Genomic DNA, 20,826 nt, shown 5'->3' on the forward strand with positions numbered 1-20,826 from the left:
TTTGAAGTAAGCAAATTATCATTTAAAGGCGTTAAATTTGACAAAAGTCGAGTGCGCCATCCATGTAAGGGAGAAATTCATCCGTGAAAACCAAGAATTAGCTATTAGAAAAATCTGAGATCGCAAATCACTCGTACAAGTGCCTACAATCTGGAAGATCGCTAATTTGTAATTTTTGAAGCCTGAATTCAGCCCTGAAACATGAAGATACTGATTCAAAATGCTTTTAATCGATTTGGACCAAAGAAATCCCTCATATTATCTACCTAGTTCCATTGCATTCTCCTACTGCATTCGATTGCATAGCAGTCATTCCATACTATTTGGAATGGAATGACAGCTAGTTTCATAACTGAACCATTTTTCTCTGAAGAGCAGTCGACAGCTGGACCACTATGATTGCAGCTTGCTTAGAATCAATGTTAAAACGTTTCATGATACATGAACTGCAGTAACGTGGCATTTTAGATACTAGGATTTTTATACTGTGCGACACACGTGAGGCAGGGCTGGGCCCTACCTCACATGTGTTGCACAGTTACTTAGGCAACATTTCACGAATGAACGTCTTATAGGCCGACACTTCCCCACTTCCCACCAGACCTCAACCTCTGTGACTTTTGGCTATGGGGTTATCTCAAAAGCACTGTTTATGGCGATAATCTAAACAATTTGGCAGAAATGAAAAATGTGATACACTGACATGTCCGTAACATTCCTCCTGATATGCTAAGAGCTGCCGTTGAGAATGCAGTAACAGGATTTAACTTGCTTTCGGAAAATGCTGCACGCTACATTGAACATGCTTTGTAACACATTTCGGAGACGATTAAACACATTTTAAAACGATGTTTTCATGTCATTTTCATTTAACAATATCACATACAGTGCCATTTTCCCCCTGGTAATGAGTTTTTGAACTCTTTTTTTTTTTTTTTCCCGCGGAAAATAAATTTTCATAACCTTCTTTACATGATTCCCAAGTTTGATAACATTTGGTCCGGTAGTTTTCCTTTTAAAGTGGAACTTTAATTATAACCACCATGTAAATTAAACTTTTAAAGTTTGACAGTTTGGTTCAAACCCCAGCTTTAAATATATATATATAAATATAAATTTTTAAAGTTTGACAGTTTGGTTCAAGTCCCAACTTTAAATATATATATATATAAATTTTTATATTAACCCTCTTAGAAAGAATGTTTTAAGAAGCTAATGTTTCTCTAGCATTATGGATTATATAGAAAAACATGATCTTTAACATGATTTAGATTGTTTCTGCTGATATAAGAATCGGGTCACTCAGTGGTACAGAATAAACACTGCTGGACTGTTTTATTTCTTTGTCATTTAGCAAAAAATCTTTTAAATTAAAATATTTATCCTTTGGACTTTATACTTTGTTTATAGTTAAAATGTCTAGAAAATGAAAAGCTGTCTTCAACTGAAACGCAGTTGATGCAATTGATATTTTAAAAAAATTGACAAGAATGCAAAATTTATGGAAGTCTAGCAATCGAAAAATCTTAATTTTATTGTGCGAGCACTGAAATAACTGTAGAAGGAAAGAAGAAAATTAGGGAGAAAAGTAAGCAAAAATTTGAAGGGAAATTTAGCTGTCAGACATACCAAGATGTTTCAAAAAGTTGGACGCTTTTGAATATACTTTCAGGATACTTTAGAGAATTTAGGTGTTCAAAGAGAAAACACTTGGACGTGTACACCAGCAAATACCATCAATCCAGCTTGTGTTAACAGAAAAGACAAAAACGATATCATTGCAGATTAAAGTGAAGAGCGACTGGTCTTAGACTGGTTCGAATCCCGCGAACGGGCTGGCTGCATGGGCGTTTTGGTGGTTTTTCCCCATGTGTAATGTGTAATGAACCAGTTTACCTTAGAAAGTCCTCCCCGAAGGCATCCCTCCTCTTAGGCAGATAGCCCTAGTATGCTTTGCCATAATTAAATAAACCAAAACCTCTTGATGAAACCAGCCTTTCCTTTCATCTCATACCTTCAACATGCTAACCTCTAAAGATTGATAAAGGCTCTGACTTAAATATTGATGAAATGGATTGAATTGGATTATTAAGTTACAGCAAAGCAGGGCTATCTGCGTAAAAGGAAGGATGCCTTTGTGAAGAACTTTCTAAGGGAAACCAGCTGGCATACACGTTACACATGAGAAAATCCACGAAAACGCCCATGCAACCAGCCCATTTACCGGGATTCGAACGCTGGAGTAAACTACCAGTGTTCAGCGACTTTACCGCTCGGCCGTTTGTGGGCTTTTATGAAGAAAGTACTTTATTTAAAATGATTGTCAGAAATACCAAGATATTTCGAAAAGTTGGATGCTTTTTAATATACTTACCGAATGCCTGATGAAAAAGAGCAAGAAAAAAGCAGAATGCCTGAAGAAAAACTGTTTAAAGCAGTGTATGCAAGTCATCCTAAGTTAAAATGTTGGTTATACATCATTTATATATCTTTTCTGAATGGAACACTGAAAGGCATGTTAATTTTGCTTTACTGTATTTTCTCTTTTAATATATGAGTTTTCAAATGCATTGTAGTCTGGGTTATAAAGTATTCTTCCGAAAGAAACGCAATTCAAATAAACAAAATCAAATTCTGGAAAATTTATATTAATAAATATATTAAAAATGCTGAGTTCGAATGAATAAATAGAAAATTTTAAAGTAATTATCTGAAGAGACAATGAAACACTAACAATTAAAATAAAAGTCTAAAAATTTTAAAATTACCTAAAATAGTAAGTATGACTAAAAATATAGTATAAAGAAAACTATTTGAAAAAAAAATAAACGATACACCTTTGATTTAAACTACGCAGTTCGAATGAGTAAATAGAAATTTTTAAAACAGTTATTCGAAAGAAACTATGCAACGTAAACAATTAAAATGAAAGTCGTAAAAGAAAAAAATTGATTAAAATTAATAATAATTATAATTAAAAATATAATATAAGGGACATTATTTGAAAGAAGGAATGATTGAGTGTTTTTTTTCCTCTTACGCACTATGTTAAAATGGAAATGAAAATAGGTTGCCACATATTAAGAAGTTCGCCAAGTGAACTAATTTTGGTGCAAACTGAATAAAAAGCACCAACATAAATTGTTGAATTTCTCTCTAAATTTCACACCAAGTTTTACAAAATTTAATATTTAGGCATAATTAGAGTCATAGAATCGAAATATGTAAAAAAATTAGTATGTTATTTCAGAAAAAGTCCGAATTTGTGTCAAAATACCTATAGTATTAGAATAGTGCTATATATAAAATTTCGTGAATCATCCTAGTAGAACAGGAGATAAAGAACTGTCCCCCCCTTTTTTAGTAGTGTACACATTGATCTATATTCACTTAAAAAGTCAATGGAGCTGCCAACAGAAAATATATAATCTCAATAAACTACATTTTAAATCAAACAATGAAATAACATAAAAACGGATATTCATCTTTGCACTACACAAGGGAAATATCCACTTACCTTATTTCCGAATTAAGTTGTCTTCAGTAAATTAAAATTCCTCAACAACATCCAAAAACTTCCTAAAATTACCTGAATTAGAATTTGTATACTGGTGTCGCCACATAAATTCACAAAACTATCCTCTGTAGCGTCGTTATCGACCATACACAATTCCTTCCTACAAGCAGGACACTTAATAATGGCTATTAAGTAAACCTTCATTTACACACCAGTCAATTAATTCTCCTTTCCCCTTTCTTTCCAAATCGTACAGAAACTTTAAGTTAATCTTACCACATTCAGCTATTTTACTGTATAAACCACAAAACAAGCAATGTACTTCCTAACCAACACACACCACAAGCCCTTACAAATCTTTTCCCATAATAAAAATTTACCGCAATCATGCAACTGATTACGTCATAATAGGGTTTCAATAACATTCGACTACTCAGGTTACCATAAATGAAACAACTTCGCGATACTCCAAAGGACACCCTTCAATCTACTCTAACCAGGAGTTTTACTGTGAAATGCTAAAACGGCATAACAGGGTTTGGCGTGTCTGAAACAAAATTGGTGACAATTGGATCTTGCACCATGACAACCCGTTAACTTGCACCGCATTCACTGTCTCTGAGTAGGTGACCAAAATAAGTGTGATAATGCTGACCCAGCAGCCCTACAGCCCCGATCTGGCTCCAGTGCATTTCTTTTTATTCTCAAGGATCAACAGAATCCTGAAAGAAACTCAACATGGAAACAGCAAAAGCAGCTGCGACAGCCTCACTAAAACAGATTCCCATTGACGACATCCAGGGTGCCTTCAATGATTGGGTGAAGGGCTGGCAATGGTGCATTGAAGCAGAGGGAGAATACTTTGAAAAGATTGTAAATTGATATTGAATAAATTGGGAACTTTTGAGACAAACCCTGTAATTAATTATTTAGTGCAATAGTCAAATTTCTTTTTTTTTTTTTTTTTTGTTGTTGTTTTCAGTCTTATTATACATTAACAAATTTACATGAAAAATTACTTAGCATAAACATCATGGTTAGACACATACCACCAACTATGTATTTCTATTTAAAATGGGCATTTACAATTATGACAAAGCATTAGCCTAACTTAAACAGAGTGCTGTCTGAGAACTCAATCAAAGAAATCAAATGAAAATTATTTTAAGGATAATAGAAGAACCAGTTCAAGTTTTTTGTCTCAATAAGCAATACATTACAACCGAAAGAATTAAGATGTGCTTATTTGTGTGTCCTGGTTTCCCCAAAATTGAGCACACAACCTGCTTCGCATAGCCATTTGTTTAAAACACAGCCAAATCAGCAGGGGCTTGTAATTCTATATGCTCTAACAAGATGAATTTAAGGATTAGTAATTTTTAGCTTAAAATTAAAAGCATAAAATTTCTTGAAAAATACAAAACATTTTCAGTCCAAAATATCAATAAAGTTCATTATATCCAATTTTTATACATTTGGAAGTTTGCTATAGCCATATAAAATAACATTTCAGTCTACAGGAAATTGGAAGGGACTAGAAAGTTTGTTTGTTATGTCAAAAGATTTCTTACAGCGGGATTTGAGTGTATTAATGGAAATGCATACAGTTTTTAAAGCAATTCTGAAAGATCCTGAAAAAGAATTTATGCATTTTATTAAAAAAATAGGAACTACTCTTATATGCGCCTTCAAGTCGCCAAACATTTTTGGTCAAAAACTCTACGGTGCCATATTACTATCTAAATTGTTTGTCTACATTTTCAAACTTTAAGCCTAAAATGTCTCCAAAAACACGGTTTTCGCACATGCAAAAACCACGTTTTGAACACACAATTTAAGATAAAAATCCAAAACAAAAACAAAAAATTTGGATAGCAAAAGCGTAAAGTTTCTAGCCAAAAATATTTGACAAGAATCCATGTACACAGTTATATGTTTTAACTCAAAAAAAAAAAAAATCTACAAATTGCACGATCTAGACAGCAAAAGAATCTACGATCTACGCACGCCTTGTTTTAATAGATTAATATAAGAATAAATTTCAAAGAATACCATGTACACAGCATTCTGTTTCAACTTTAAAAAACGTCTATTAATTGCACAATCTAGGCAGTGAAAGAATCTATGAACTACACACACCTTGCTTTAACAAATTTACACATCGGTAGCCTATTAATCGGCTTTTTATCGCCAGCGCCTACCGATCAATAGCCTATTAATTGGCTTATCATCACCAATGTCTAACGACCGATCGGCTATTAATTGAATTTTTTTTAGGCAACGCCTGCCAACCAATAGCCTATTAATCGGCTTTTTTTCGCCAATGCCTATAGACCGATAGCCTATTAAGCACTTTTTTCTCGGGCTACCTAAAAATAGCTTATCAATCGATAGCCATGGCAATAAACAATTGCCATTTGCTATATCACCTGCATTTTATTATTAGTATTGAGGTACATTGCTCACTTGCGTTGCTTCATAAACTCCCACATTTTCACACCGTTTTTTAAAAAAATTACCGTTCACGATGAACGGAAAAAAATGGTACTGGAGAGTTTCATTTAGACGAATTATCAGATTGTCCTGACAGTTATTTAGAACATGAAGAATCTGCGGCTGAGCGGCCGGTCGGACGTGCGTATGCTGTTGAACCGCTAGCGGTCAGTAAAGTGTTAACATAGTAACAATAAATTTCAAAGAATACCGTACACAGCATTCGGTTTCAACTTTAAAAAACATCTACGAACTGCACAATCTAGGCATGATGCGCTAGTCAACTAAAATAAATTTCAAATAATTCAAAAAAACAACAGTAACGACAGAAATTTATACTAAAAAAACAATGAACATAACATTCTACAAAATAAAAAAAAGAATAAAATGCACTTACCATGAATGAATGCTTTTTCGAACAGCAGAAATACCAATTTCATGCTGCCACGTAATCACTATCGTATTTATATGACAGCCAGACACACTATCGAGAAAATTCATACTATGGTACACAAATAAATGTTCAAAACATTTTCCTAAATCCTTGTACGATTTCCAGCCATCCGAAAAAAAATAGTTGTACAAGGCTCAATCTACTCTTTAGTACATTGCATCAGCGTTTCCTTACTTCTATCATGCACAGGCACTAAAAATAATCTCCAAGGCCCTCTTGCAACCACGTCTCTCATTGCAACATAGGCCATTTCAAAACACGCATGACACGAACCAGCAAGCAATTAAAACACTCCAAAAAAAAAGAGTATTCAACGTCCAAAGGGTTTGCCATAAAACATGCAATTGCGCCAAAAACCAGCACAGAACACACATCGCCACATTTGGTGATCTTAGGGTGCATATAAGATTAGAGCCAAAAAATACAATGATATATTTCATTTTTAATCTTCCATTAACATATCCAAATCTTAAAACTGTCACCCAGACTGGTATACTGATTAGTGAAACTGACTGCCTAATCGATGGGGATTGGGTTCAAATCCTTCAGAATGCATGGATGTTTGTAAATATATGGTGTCTGTACAGCACAGGGGCATTCAAGCCAGAAGTCCTTTCGAGTGGTTTGGTGGCAAAGAAAGAGGAACGGGAGATCCTTACACCTGTGTCCCCACCCCAGGATGCTCTCCTTCAAAATTGGGGCACAGCGCAGCAAAGACATACTCATAATATCACCTATATAGTGCTTAAGGCCGATGTGAATGACAAATACAATCTTGCACTCGTAGCCACAGTAAAATTCATGAAGCTATTCTAATCAAGTCAAACAAGCGTGATTAGCACAAAAACAAATCTTCAAAAATTAAGACTTTTACCCAATCACTCTTTGATTTAAATTTTAATTTCACGCTTGGTAAAACTGGAGATTATAAGACAGTGTGGCACGTTTTAAGAATTTTCATAACATCTATTGGGCGTTTTTAAAACAGTAGTAAAAAAAAGTGTAAAACATTTTATTACAAAGTTAAGAAATTGTAATAAGCAGTAAATGGGCAATAAATAATCGGAAAGCATATTAATTCATATATAAGACAAAACTTTAAAAAAAAGCATGTCTTTTCCTTTTGTTTTTTAAACCCACGGGAAGGCACGTGGGGTGTATCATATCCCACCTCTACAAAAAAGTGGAATATCCTTAACTTGTGAAACTGAAATTCTGTGCTGCATTCAGTAGTTGAGTTTCTAGCACTGGTTGACTTTCAGAACCGCTTTACCATTGCTTGTGTGTTTCAGAAAAATATTTATCGGTATTTTGTTGCAACTGGGGTATAACACACCCCACACACCTGTCCGCGTAAGTGCTTTTGTGACAATATTTATTTGAGAAATTTATTTCTAGAGTGAAACAGTAAATATTTTCATTCGTAAACGATTTCAAAGTGTTTGAAATTATATTTTTAAAGATTTCTGATCTTATTATGACAAATGGAGATGGAATTACTGTGAAAATTATTAGAAATAGTTGAAAGTGATGAAGATTGCATTTTGGAAACTGAAAATGAAGATAGGAATATTTTTTACACTGTTTGGGTTTCGAAAAAAAAATAAAACATTAATATCTTATGTTCCTAAAAAGAGGAAAAAAGGTTAATCTTTGGATTATGGTAACTTGGCGATTTTTTTGGCAAAAATTTGGCAATCAACCCTGCTACAGCAACCTGCTAGTTTTTTTTTTGGACGCCATTTTGTTTTCACGAAGTAAAGGCATGTTTTTTTTTTTTACTCAACATTTTTTTCCAACAATCTGCTAGCCGAATTATACTTATGCTAGAACTTTTATGGAACAAATGTACTTAAGCATGACGAAGATTAGGAGAAATTGGGAGAAAGTGCAGAATCGCCCACTGCTTGCCACGTTTTTAAGAATTGCACATACATGGTATCATCCATGTACACGTCGACCTATTTTCACTTAAAAAAAATCCCAGAATTGCACAAAAATGGCATTGCGCACGCTCTTTATCTATGTACACTGCTAAAGTCCTAGCTAGTAACCTTTAGCGCCTTACCAAAATGTCGCCAAACTACCTGTTACCATATTCCAAAGATTAGCCGGAAAAACTGTTCTAACGCTTTCAACATTACATAACGATGATGCTGTAGATGATACTCCTGGAGAAAAGAAAATATAGAAAGAAATTATATGTTTTTATAATATGACTAAGGGAACAGTGGACACTGTGGATGACATATCAGCAAGTTTTTCAGTTGCCAGAATAAAAAGGAGGTGGGCAATGCTAATTTTATTTTCTGCACTAAAGGTTGCTGCAAATGATTTTCGAATTATAATACTTTCAACTGCTACTCCACCAATTAGATACTGTAGCACATGCCTGTTTTTGAGGGACATAACATTACAGTTAATAAAAAAAAGTACTGAACAACAACCAGAGATTAATACTTTATCGAGAGACTTACGTACTGCAGGCAAAAAAAAAAAAAAAAAGAGAATTTCGATGAATAATTCAAACAAATATATGAAATTTGAAACACTAAGTATAAAAGATTTGATGAATGCCCTTGAGCCAGGGACAGAAGAACACAAATGTGATGTCTAAAATGAGAACTTTCTGTGCCAAGAACAGATGAATGTATTTTATTCAAAGTGTAAACAGATCAAATAAGGATTGTGTATTAGAGATGCAATAAGACCAAGGAAATGATTTTTATTTTATTATTATTTTCATTTATCTTAATTTTAACTCTCTATAAGCTTATTTTGTAAATTAATTTCTTGTAACCCAAGTATTATTCATGTGTTATAAAATAAAAATAAATAAAGCTTTACAATTAAATAAAATTACTTTTACTGTATTTTAAATATTGGGGTATGTGATACCCCACGCGCCCACTCTAGTAACTTTTCTTGATGCGCCTTCCGCCGGGTTAAGGAAAATGCAACGAAAACAATCAGTAAAGTATAATGACATATTTATATATGGAAAATAAGTTTCTTTACCAAAGAAATAAAGAATTTAACCTATTCTTTATGCATTTAAGTCCTTATTTCAAACTTAAAAACAAATTCTGATTATAAGTTTTTCTGGAAGACAAGAGTTTCATATTACAGATTAAATCAAAATTCCAGCAACATAAATAAGTTAGAGGGCCTCAAAAAATCCAAACATTACCTTTGATGATGCGACAGTCTATGCCCGCACCCGAAAAAATAAAGAATTTTGAAAAGGCAATTTTGAAACCGAATCTAAGCTTCGAAATGAATAAAGCTTGATTAAAAATCATACAGAATGTACATTACTAAGACGTAATTTAAACTAATATGAAAGAATTATATACTATTTCTTAACCTGCAATTATATTTCATCATGCAACATAATTTTTTAATAAAATTCATATAAAGACCATCTTGAGAGGAACAAAATACATTTCCCTACTCTAAACAAGGAATATCTATATATAAACAAAGCTCTGATTCAGATGTGGTAAAATTATTAAATTATTCTCAGTAATACTTCTATAAAATAATCAAAAAGACTTACATATCTAATCAATAACACAACGGTACTAATGCTGATTCATAAACCTAGCATAAATATCGCAACAAATTGATAATACGGTGACAGTTAAGATCTCTTTTCACGGTTCAGGTTCAGACAGACAAGACAACAAGGAGGTTAGAATACAAGGTCCGTAGAAAGAACAGGTTAGCTCACTTGGGGTTAAGGCTCCTATATACCAGGCTGAATCATCAGGCATTCGCGCTCCCAAGTGGGAGATTTAATGGCGGCTGTGTAGTTACGGTGCAACAATTTTTTGTGTTTAATGGGCGGATGTACAGCTATTAATTGTTCAAATCATTCACGGAAAGGTCATACATTGGTAAAATTTCCTAAAAATGAAGAAAGAAGAAAAATATGGGTAAATAATTGCCGAAGAGACAATTGGAAACCTGGTCCAGGCGCTGAACTTTGCTTAGTAAGTATAATGTTAATTACGCCTTCATTTAGAGTTTATATCTTCTCTGATGTTTATAATGTGCAAGTAAAGTGAAATTCTTGTGTACAATAACCTGAGTATCTGCTAATTTCTGTAATAATAGCTATAATTAAATTAGTCTAGGGTTAATGTACCCGTCGCCAAACATCGCCAATGTAGATGTTTTGAATGTGGAAAAGAAATTTCTCTTCTAATATAAAGCGCGGATTTTGTTTTCCTGTGCTAATTGTGGAATTTATACTAATGTAACATGAAAATCATTAGCATATTGAAATTTATTAAAGAATAAATAATAATTTGGAAAGTCAAGATAAAATCTGAATGTTTGCTAAAGATATATGTAACATTATACTATAGTTGCAATATCGTTAGAATAATATATAATTTTTTTCTTTATTTTATAATCACTATTGTTAAAAAGTTAGATGAGTTGTTTATGCACGGTGCCCACTACTGTTTCTTGGTTAAAATAACTTCCAGAATTTTGACATTGACATCTGAAGTCAATGGAATAAATTGAATAGTGCGAGACAAAATATATATAATCTGACTTCAATAATTGCAAGGATTGTGCAAGTTTATTTATAATCACAGTATTATACAATTTGGCAATGGAGTAAAGATTTAGAACATTCAAATTAGTATTTTCTTGTTTCTAATATATAGAAATATAGTCTATTTTCCAGTATAAAAGTTTTACTTAAAAGTATGGGAAAGCAGATTTGTTTCATGCATGATCTTTATAATACTGGTATGAAATGAATGAATTTTAATCTGTAAACAATTTTTTGTTAATATTGAAATGCATTTCTTTGGGTACATTTTTAGGCACTTGTGGATTATGTCAGGCAACATGCAATAGAAAAAAGGTGTCCGTGTGCATAAATTTTCCCATTGTGTTACTTCATTTTATCTAAATTTCAAGGATAATTCTTTTCATTTTTATATGGCATGTTATCAGTATAAAGGCTAGTGAAAATAAATTGGTATGTGTATCTGTTTTTGAAGTGTAATGCTTAAATAAAAAGATGGTGTGTGTTTCTTCATTTAAACAACATTTCAAGGATAGTATTTTTCATTGTTGTACTGTTTGTTATTTCTCAATGTAAAGGGAAAAAAAAACTGGTATGGTATATCTGTTTTTTAAGCATGATAATTTTATTTATTTCTTTAGTGATGCATATATATAGAGAGAGAATGTGTTTGGTCCAACCGAAGTTATAATAAATCTAATTTTACTAGATCTCTCCCTCCCCTCAGGTGTAGAAAAATTTCAAGTGCAGAAAGTTATGCAGAATTAATTCATTTCTGATAAACTTATTATCATTAATTTTTTATATAACATGTTATTAAGTTACACATTTGACTACTGTGTAATAAAATTGTATTTAGGGCAAAAAATTATCTATAATTTTGCATCTGGTGACTAATATCATATGCTTCTAAGAATATTACTTTAACTTTTTCCATAATTTTTGTATTTCAGGAACATGAAACTGTTATTTTGATATACTTAAATAATAAAAGTGTGTATCAGAATCAATTAATAGATACAAATATTTTACAGTTATTTTTAGAAGATATTTGCCATATCGCTTCTAATAATTCATAAAGTATGTTAAAATATAGGTAAATAATTTGGTGCAGAATTTAAATTTAGGGTTTAAAATATAGTGAATCATAAGACTAAATGATTTTTATTGTCTTGATTTGCCTGGGCTTAAGAATGTACTTTTTGCCCGGTGGAAATTGTCATCAAACTGTCCTGAACAGGCTTTTTGTTGATAATAACTTCCAGGCTTATCAGTACCTCTTTGAGTGGAGGGTATGCAAATATAGTACCCAATTTAAATTACATTGTGATTGTAATAATATTGTGGTATTAAATAAGTGATTATAATTACAATTTAGGTAATTGCATTGTAATTATATTACATTGTATCTGTGAACTCTTAATTTCATTACTTTATGCAATTATGTTGTAAGTGCATAATCTAATTGCAGTAATATAATCTATTCGCAATTACAAAATAATTATAAATGCAGTTACATCTTAAATAGAGGCTATTTTAATACTTTTAAATTTTCGCAAGATAACTTCCCATTAAGGTTCATTTGGAGGAAACTATGCAAATACTAAAAAAGAAGTTATGCTAAATTTACATATTTTGTACAGTACTTTCTTGTTATAATGCTGTTCAATATATCTTCGATACTTTTGTAAATTTAACGACATTCTTTGCAATCACTGTGGTGCTTTAAAAAGAAGTTTCTTAGTTATGCTTTCTAATAAAAATGGGTTTAAAATTAAGTATTATGTATAATAACTAGCAGTTAAAAAAAATTTGACTGCATGAAAATGCTGTTGCTGTGTAAAATAAAAAATAAGCTTTCTTTTATGCTTCGAAATGAATTACATGTGGTTATGTCGTCCTTTTACAATTTAAGAATGTGGTTAACACACATTCTTAAATTGGACAGGTTTTATCTAAATTATTAGTATAAAATATATAAACTATGAATTATTTTGTAACATAACTCAAATTACAAAATTCATTCTATATACGTTCAAAGTTATTATCTTTTATGGAATAACTGTTTTTTAATTTAGGTAAAAATTGGATTTTTAGAAGTATTACAAATACAATGCAACACAAAGGTGATCTGATTGAACAGGAAGGACTTTTTATTACGGTTTCTAGTTCATATTTATATTACATTTGATGAAAAGCATCCAAAACACAGAATGCTGTACTTTCTTCTTCCATATATGTTATGAAATATTTCACATGTTTAAAAGAAAGTGTTTCTTCAGAATCTTGCACAATTATTTCCATATACCTCAGACTTAAATGACAACATATTCTTAAGTTATTTTTTTAGTATGAATTTACAGTGTTTTTATTGAAATTTTTGTTAAAATGTCATTAAGATAAATTTATTTGCACACTCTACGCGTTAACTATTTCCCCATTTGACACTATTGAAAGTTTTTATTCATATCTTATTTATTTTAGTCTGCTAACGAAACTGAAACATCTAAAGAATAAGTTATTTTGAATATGTTTACAAAATATACGCGAAATTTTTATTTAAGTGAAAACGTCTATATACTATTCGAGAATTAATAAATTATCCGAAAAGTTTATATGCGCTGAATGCCGCGCGTCTATAAAATAAATCTTTAAAAAAAAACAGCAGACATTCAGCCAGCTTGTGCGATAAACGCGCCAAGAGAGAAAAGTTGGTGATTCAGCCTGGTTTAGAGGAGCCTTACTTGGGGTAAACAAACGAAAAGCCAGCGACTCGTTCGGCTGTGACGTCACTGAAGTTCACTGTAGCATCTCCTAATAGTAGTTTCGTATTTCCTTTTGAAAATATTTTCTGTTTTTCATCGGAAAAGTAAAAATTTGAATATTTGGAGTCGAAACTTAACTACCTAAAATATTCTTTACTGTGTAGAATAAGTCTTAATTACGAAAAGTTCTCTCAGTAATTTATTGTTTCACCGAAAGTCTTTCAAACTTCCTTACAGAATTTGCTATTCAAGATTCAGCTGTTTATACCGTTACTCAGTTTAGCTTCAACAGACTGAAAACCCACATTTCGCAAGAACTGGAAAATACGTAGTGATGTTTAAATGTTGCAATAGAAGAAGTTCAAATTAAGAACATTTATTCTATAAAGCTTTACAAATTTGTCCCTAATGTTTGGAATCTAATTTGGCTGAAATTTAAATTTATTTTAATTTGCTAAAGCCTACTTTGAGCAAGGTCCATAGAAAGAACAGGTTAGCTCACTTGGAGTAAACAAACGAAAAGCCAGCGACTCGTTCGGCTGTGACGTCACTGAAGTTCGCTGTAGCATCTCCTAATAGTAATTTCGTATTTCATTTTGAAATATTTTCTGTTTTTCATTGGAAAAGTAAAAATTCTAATATTTGGAGTTGAAACTTAACTACCTAAAATATTGTTTACTGTATAGAATAAGTTTTAATTACGAAAAGTTACCTCAGTAATTTATTGTTTCACCAAAAATCTTCCAAACTTCCTTACAGAATTTGCTATTCAAGATTCAGCTGTTTATACCGTTACTCATTTTAGCTTAAGAACTGGAAAATATGTAGTGTAGTCAGAGCTTAAATTTTGCCGGCTTCGGTACTTTTCAGTTCATGGGATAAATGATAATTCTAGACGGAGCGCATCGGAGCCCTACATAAGAACGCTCCGACACTTCTTTTATGTAATTAACGGAACTACAATTTCAGTAGAAATTTAATCTCAAAAATTTTATTTTTAGCAGCAATAAAATTATATTAAAAACCACTTATTAAATGTTAATTTACCTCTTTACATTTTATTGAATTATTTTAATAAATAATAATCAATTATTAATTAATGGTTAGATAATAATTAATAAATATTAAATGCTAATATTAATTAAGTAATTATTTATTAATTTGATAATAATTAACTATTTAATTTTTAAATGCTAAATGATTTTAATAGTCATTTTATTTATTTATTTACTCTTGTTCCTCTTTACTAACGGTCTTCCATAGGGTTCCGGAACTTCTAATTTTAGAAATTAAGCCTTGAGTGTAGCGATATAGAAGAAATTCAAATTAAGAATATTTATTCTATAAAGCTATACAAACTTGTCCCTAATGTTTGAAATCTAATTTGGCTGAAATTTAAATTAATTTTTTACTAAAGTCTACTTTCGGTCCAATTGTTTCTGCAGTATTTGTTTCATTTAGAAATCTTAGTTTACTTGTTGCTTTTTTTTTTTTCTTCAGATGAACTCGCATGAGATTTTCCTGTAGTATATGATTAATTTTAATAGATTAAAAAAAAAGAAATTGCATAAAATTATAACTCGCTAGATTCTAAAACTTGTTTGTAATTTCTTGATGTAAAGCAGCAACAAGAAACATAAACAAATGAACTATTCAAGCTATAACTGAAAGGAAGTGTAATACTTAATCAGCAGACTCTTTAAAATCAGCAGCTGCATTATGTAATTCTATATAAAAATTGAGACTTAATTTTAATTTAAATCTTAATTCTTTGAATTTTACTTTTAAGCAAAAATAAAAGATAAAAATTTCCAAAAGTATTCAGATAGAAGATGTTTGTGTTGTATTTTATATGTGTTGGGTACTGCTCAGTTATGATTACAAGTTGTACACAAACATCGTTTATTCTACATTACTCATCTACTATTCTATATTACAGTTATGGTTAAACATAATAATAGATACAGTTACAGTTACATATATAACATCTCCCTTTTTTATAAAAAATAATAATAGTAGTAAAATTAAACATATTCTTTTAAATAATAAGGTTTCTTAACAGTCCTACCAGATCGAGTGACGTAGTTATGTCCATTTGAAAAATTTGATGATACTATACCTCTTTTGCTATTTGGTGACACAACACTTCTGTTAGATTTTGAAGGACTTACAGGCACATCTAAATTTGAAGTGCTCCTATTATTTTCATGTATCTCGGGCTCATCTATAACTTCATTCTCATAGTTGTTTTGTATTGCAAACTCTTCCTGATTAGTTCCTTTAAGAAGGTCTCTTCTGTTCCTTTCTACAATTCTTCCATCTGTTCTTATAATCCTATATGAACGTGGTCTTTCTGCTTCTTCTATAATTTTCCCTCTTTCATTTAGTTTTTTCCCTTTCTCTTTTATGTAAACATGATCTCCTGTTTTCAGTCGTTTTAATGGTCTTGCATTCCTATCATAATAACTTTTTTGTAAGATTTGTCTCTTCAGTAAATGTTGTTTATGGTCTTCATATCGTTTAGCTTGGACAAAATTCTCTTTTATAGGCATCAATCCATTTACTTTTCTTCCAAACATCAATTCTGAAGGTGACTTAATTTCATCTGAAATAGGAGAGTTACGATATTCCAGTAAAACTAAATATGGATCCTTGTTGTCAACTACAGCTTTTTCTAACATTCGCTTGACAGTTTGAATATGTCTTTCAACCATTCCATTAGACTGTGGGTATTTTGGACTTGAAGTTCTGGTTTCAAAATTCCATCTTCTTGCAAAATCTTTATATTTCCTGCAATTATATTGTGGACCATTATCCGAATATACTATTTTCGGAATACCATGTCTTGCAAAAATTGATTTCAATTGCTTTATCACTGCTACACTTGACAAATCTTCCAAATGTCCAATTTCAACATATTTGCTAAAATAATCTATAACTATTAGATAATCCCTTCCTTGAAAGTAAAAGAGGTCTGTTCCCAATACTTCCCATGGACCATTAGGTATTTCTTTAGATATCATTGGTTCTTTAGTATTAGCTTTTTGTAAACTTAAACATGTCTGACAATTCAGTACCAAATCTTCAATTTCTTTGGACATTCCTGGCCAATATAATATTTCTCTTGCTTTGATCTTGCATTTTACTACTCCTAAATGACCATAATGAATTCTGCTTAACATATCTTTTCGTAAACTTCTTGGTACAACAACACAGGAATTTTTAAATATTAATCCATTTGCTTCTGATAGTTCTTCTCTGAAGTTAAAATATGGTTTTGCCAGTTCTGGAACCATACATTTTTCATCTGGCCATCCAGTTTTAATTAATTTTCTTAAAACTTGTAGTTCTTCATCTTTTTCTGTTTCCAGTTGAAAAACTTCCATTTTACCATTAGACATTGGTATACATTCTACAACTAATCCAACATGAGCTTCTATTTCTCCTTCAAAGAAATCAGATCCTTTATCAGTGAATGATCTTGATAATGCATCCGCTATAAAAAGTTCTTTTCCTGGTTTATATTTTATCTCAAACTGATATGGCTGTAATCTTATACGCATTCTTTGTAGTCTTACAGGGCATTTATTTAATGGCTTTTTAAAAATTGATTCCAGTGGTTTATGATCACTTTCCACAGTAATATTTTTTCCAAATATATACTGGTGAAATTTCTCACACGCAAATACAATAGCTAAAGTTTCCTTTTCAATTTGAGCATAATTCTTCTGTGTATCTGTTAATGCCTTAGATGCATATGCCACTGGTAAATTATTCTGCAGTAAGACTGCTCCTAGTCCTTCTTGAGATGCATCTACAGATAAAACTACTGGCATGTTTATATCATAATACTGTAAAACTGGTTTATTTACCAAGACATCTTTTAGTCTTCTAAATGCTTTTTCATGTGTTGCATTCCAGTTCCAGATAACTTGTTTTTTCAGCAAATCTCTTAAACATGATGTCAATTCTGATACATTAGGTATAAATCTAGAAACATATGTAATCCTTCCTAGGAAAGTTTCTAATTCTTTCACATTTTTTGGTGGTTTTATATCTAGAATAGCCTTAATTTTGTCTTCATCTGGTTTTAAACCATCTTTACAAAATATATGTCCCATATATTTCACTTCATTCAGCCCAAATTTACATTTATTTAAATTAAATTTAACATTCTTTTCTCTGGCTCTGTCCAACAACTTCTTTAATCTTGAATCATGTTCTTTTTTATCTTTACCCCAAACTAATAAGTCATCTATATATATTTGAACTCCTTCTAAATCACTAAAAATTTCAGAAAAACTTCTGTGGAAAACTTCTGGTGATGAACTCAGTCCATATGGCAACCTTAAAAAACAATATCTACCAAACGGAGTGTTAAATGTAGTAAATTCACAACTTGAATCTGACAGTTTAATTTGCCAAAATGCTTTGTTTGCATCTAAAATACTAAAGACCTTTGCATTTGTCATTTGAGATGAAATTTCTTCAAAGGTTGGTATGTGATAATGTTCTCTCAGTATATTTTGGTTAAGGTGCTGAGGATCTAAACACACTCTTAAATTTCCATCCTTTTTCCTTACTACCACTAATGAATTCACGAATTCTGTTGGTTGGTTAACTTTCTTTATAATACCATCTTTTTCCATTCTTGCTAATTCCTTTTTTAATGGATTTAATAAACTAAGTGGAATTTTCCTACAGGGTTCTATTTTACCAACAGCTCCTGGTTTTAATTTAATATGATATGTATATCCAGTTAAATTCCCAGTTCCTTTAAACAAATCTTGATATCCTTTTAAAAGTTCTGGTAACATTTCGTTAGAATCAGGATTTACTGTACAAATCCTTTGTATTAGGTTTAATTTTTGCAATGTAGGTAACCCTAAAATAGCTGGAACATTTTTATCACATGCTACGACTTGAAATTCTATTTCATCCTTGTTCCCTTTTGATGTTTCACATAATAATTTACATTTTCCAACTACATCAATTGTAGTACCATTGTAATTATTTAAAGTGACTTTTGATTTAGTCAAACATTTCTCTCTTAAATTTAATTGTTTAAATTTAGGCAATGGTAGCACATTACACTGAGCTCCAGTATCCAACTTAACAAATAAATATTTAGATATGTTTACTTTTAGTTTTTCAAACCATTCGGTTTTATTTTTAGAAAATGGATTTATATCTTCTACTGACCCTAAAATATATTCATTACCATTATTATGTAACTCATGCTCTAAATTATTCTGTACAACATTAACATTTTTAAAAGTGCACATTTTAGAAAAGTGATTTTTCTTTTTACAGTACAAGCAAATCTTATTATAAGCAGGACAGTTGTATAACTTATGAAAAGTTCCACATTTTCTACATGGTTTTGGATTATTGTACTTATTTCCTTGATAGTTTGAAGAAGATTTAGTACTTTGTTTTACATGATAGTCTTTCTTACAAGGCTGACTTTTTTCTTCTGAAGGTCGAAATTTATTACGTTTGATAGCTTCTATTTTATTTTCTTCAGTTAAAGTTTTCAGCTGAAGTTCTGCTAATTCAGAAGCTTTACACATTTTAATACATTTCTCCAATGTTAACTGATCTTCCCTTAATAATCTGTCTTTGAGATTTTTATTTAGAATTCCACTTACTATTCTATCCCTTATTAAACTATCTTTTAATTCTGCAAATCCACAGTTGCTACTTAATTTCTTTAAATTGGTTAAGAAATCATCAAACGATTCACCTACATGTTGTGTTCGACAGAAAAATATATGTCTATCAACACTTTCGTTTGCTTTCGGTATGCAAAAATTTTCGAAAGCTTCAATTACTTTGTCAACATCCTTCTTATCTTCTTCACTTAAATTAAAAGTATTAAATTTTTCAAGTGCTTCTTCACCAATTATATGCAATAAAATAGCTACTTTAATTTCAGGTGATTTAGTAATACCACCAGACGCTAACATATAAATTTGGAATTTTTGTTTCCATTTCTTCCAATTTTCGCCTAAATTTCCTTCGAAACTTAGATTACTTGGTGGCTTTAATCCATCCATATTTAATTTAGGACATTAAATAGTTTATATATACGTATTTTTAGCCACGTCCAATAAAAATAAACAACTCACTTACCAGCGATATAAGTTTCGATTTCATAGTAAACAACTTCCCATGATGTTTTTGTTTAGAACATCTTTACCGAGGCTGCATGGTTCTTGAAAAAAGATTTTCTTTTTTAATCAACGACGGGCTGCGCCATGTGTTGTATTTTATATGTGTTGGGTACTGCTCAGTTATGATTACAAGTTGTACACAAACATCGTTTATTCTACATTACTCATCTACTATTCTATATTACAGTTATGGTTAAACATAATAATAGATACAGTTACAGTTACATATATAACAATGTTAACTTTTTATATAAAAAATGAGTAAACGATATTAAAAGAACAGTTGCATATCCTCTGTTATGTTTTGCTATTAATATTGTATATTTAGAATTTTATCTTTTAGGTTTCTATATTTATTTCACTTATGTATTGTTTAATTTATAAAAATAATAACGAAATGAAACATGTAGTCATTTTCTGGATTGTCATCCTCATTTTTTATTTCAGAGAAGTAAATCCTAGATATTAATAGGTGGTGTGTGTGATTATGGCAAAGCCTCGAAGGCTATGCGCTTGAAGGGAGGGATGCCTTCGTGGAGGTCTTTCTAAGGGAAACTGGCTCGTATATTCGTTACACATGGGGAAAACCACGAAAACGACCATGCAGCCAGCCCGTTCGCGGGATTCGAACCTCGGACCTAACTACCAGTGTTTAGCGACTTTACCGCTCGGCCGCTGGTGGGCAGATATTAAGAGGACTGAATGTTGTATGTGTTTCTTTTGGTATCAAAAAAGATATATGTTTATATAATAACTTAAATATTACATTTCATTTAGCATATTCAGTTTAACAATTAAAAAGGGTGGATGTTTATTTAATATGATGACCTGTGTACAATATCCCCACAGACATAATGATTACATACGTAGAT

The 20,826-nt window shown here is 31.2% G+C and overlaps 1 protein-coding gene across 3 annotated transcripts in view; it reads right to left on the reverse strand.

Annotated features, from left to right (window-relative positions):
- LOC118182955 (UBX domain-containing protein 4-like) overlaps window positions 1-10,173 on the reverse strand; it is an 82,770-nt gene extending 72,597 nt beyond the window's left edge. For 2 of the 3 annotated variants that reach the window (XM_035352338.2, XM_035352337.2), the window contains exon 1: window positions 10,024-10,084. The gene's annotated coding sequence lies outside the window, so the exon portion shown is untranslated. Of the gene's footprint in view, window positions 1-10,023 lie in introns of all 3 variants that reach the window. The other variant, XM_035352336.2, reaches the window with a different exon arrangement.
- Window positions 10,174-20,826: the final 10,653 nt, after the last annotated feature.

This window comes from Stegodyphus dumicola, chromosome 3, assembly GCF_044657685.1.
Source record: "Stegodyphus dumicola isolate Sdum_Otavi_A_Nest chromosome 3, ASM4465768v1".
Lineage (NCBI taxonomy): Eukaryota > Metazoa > Arthropoda > Arachnida > Araneae > Eresidae > Stegodyphus > Stegodyphus dumicola.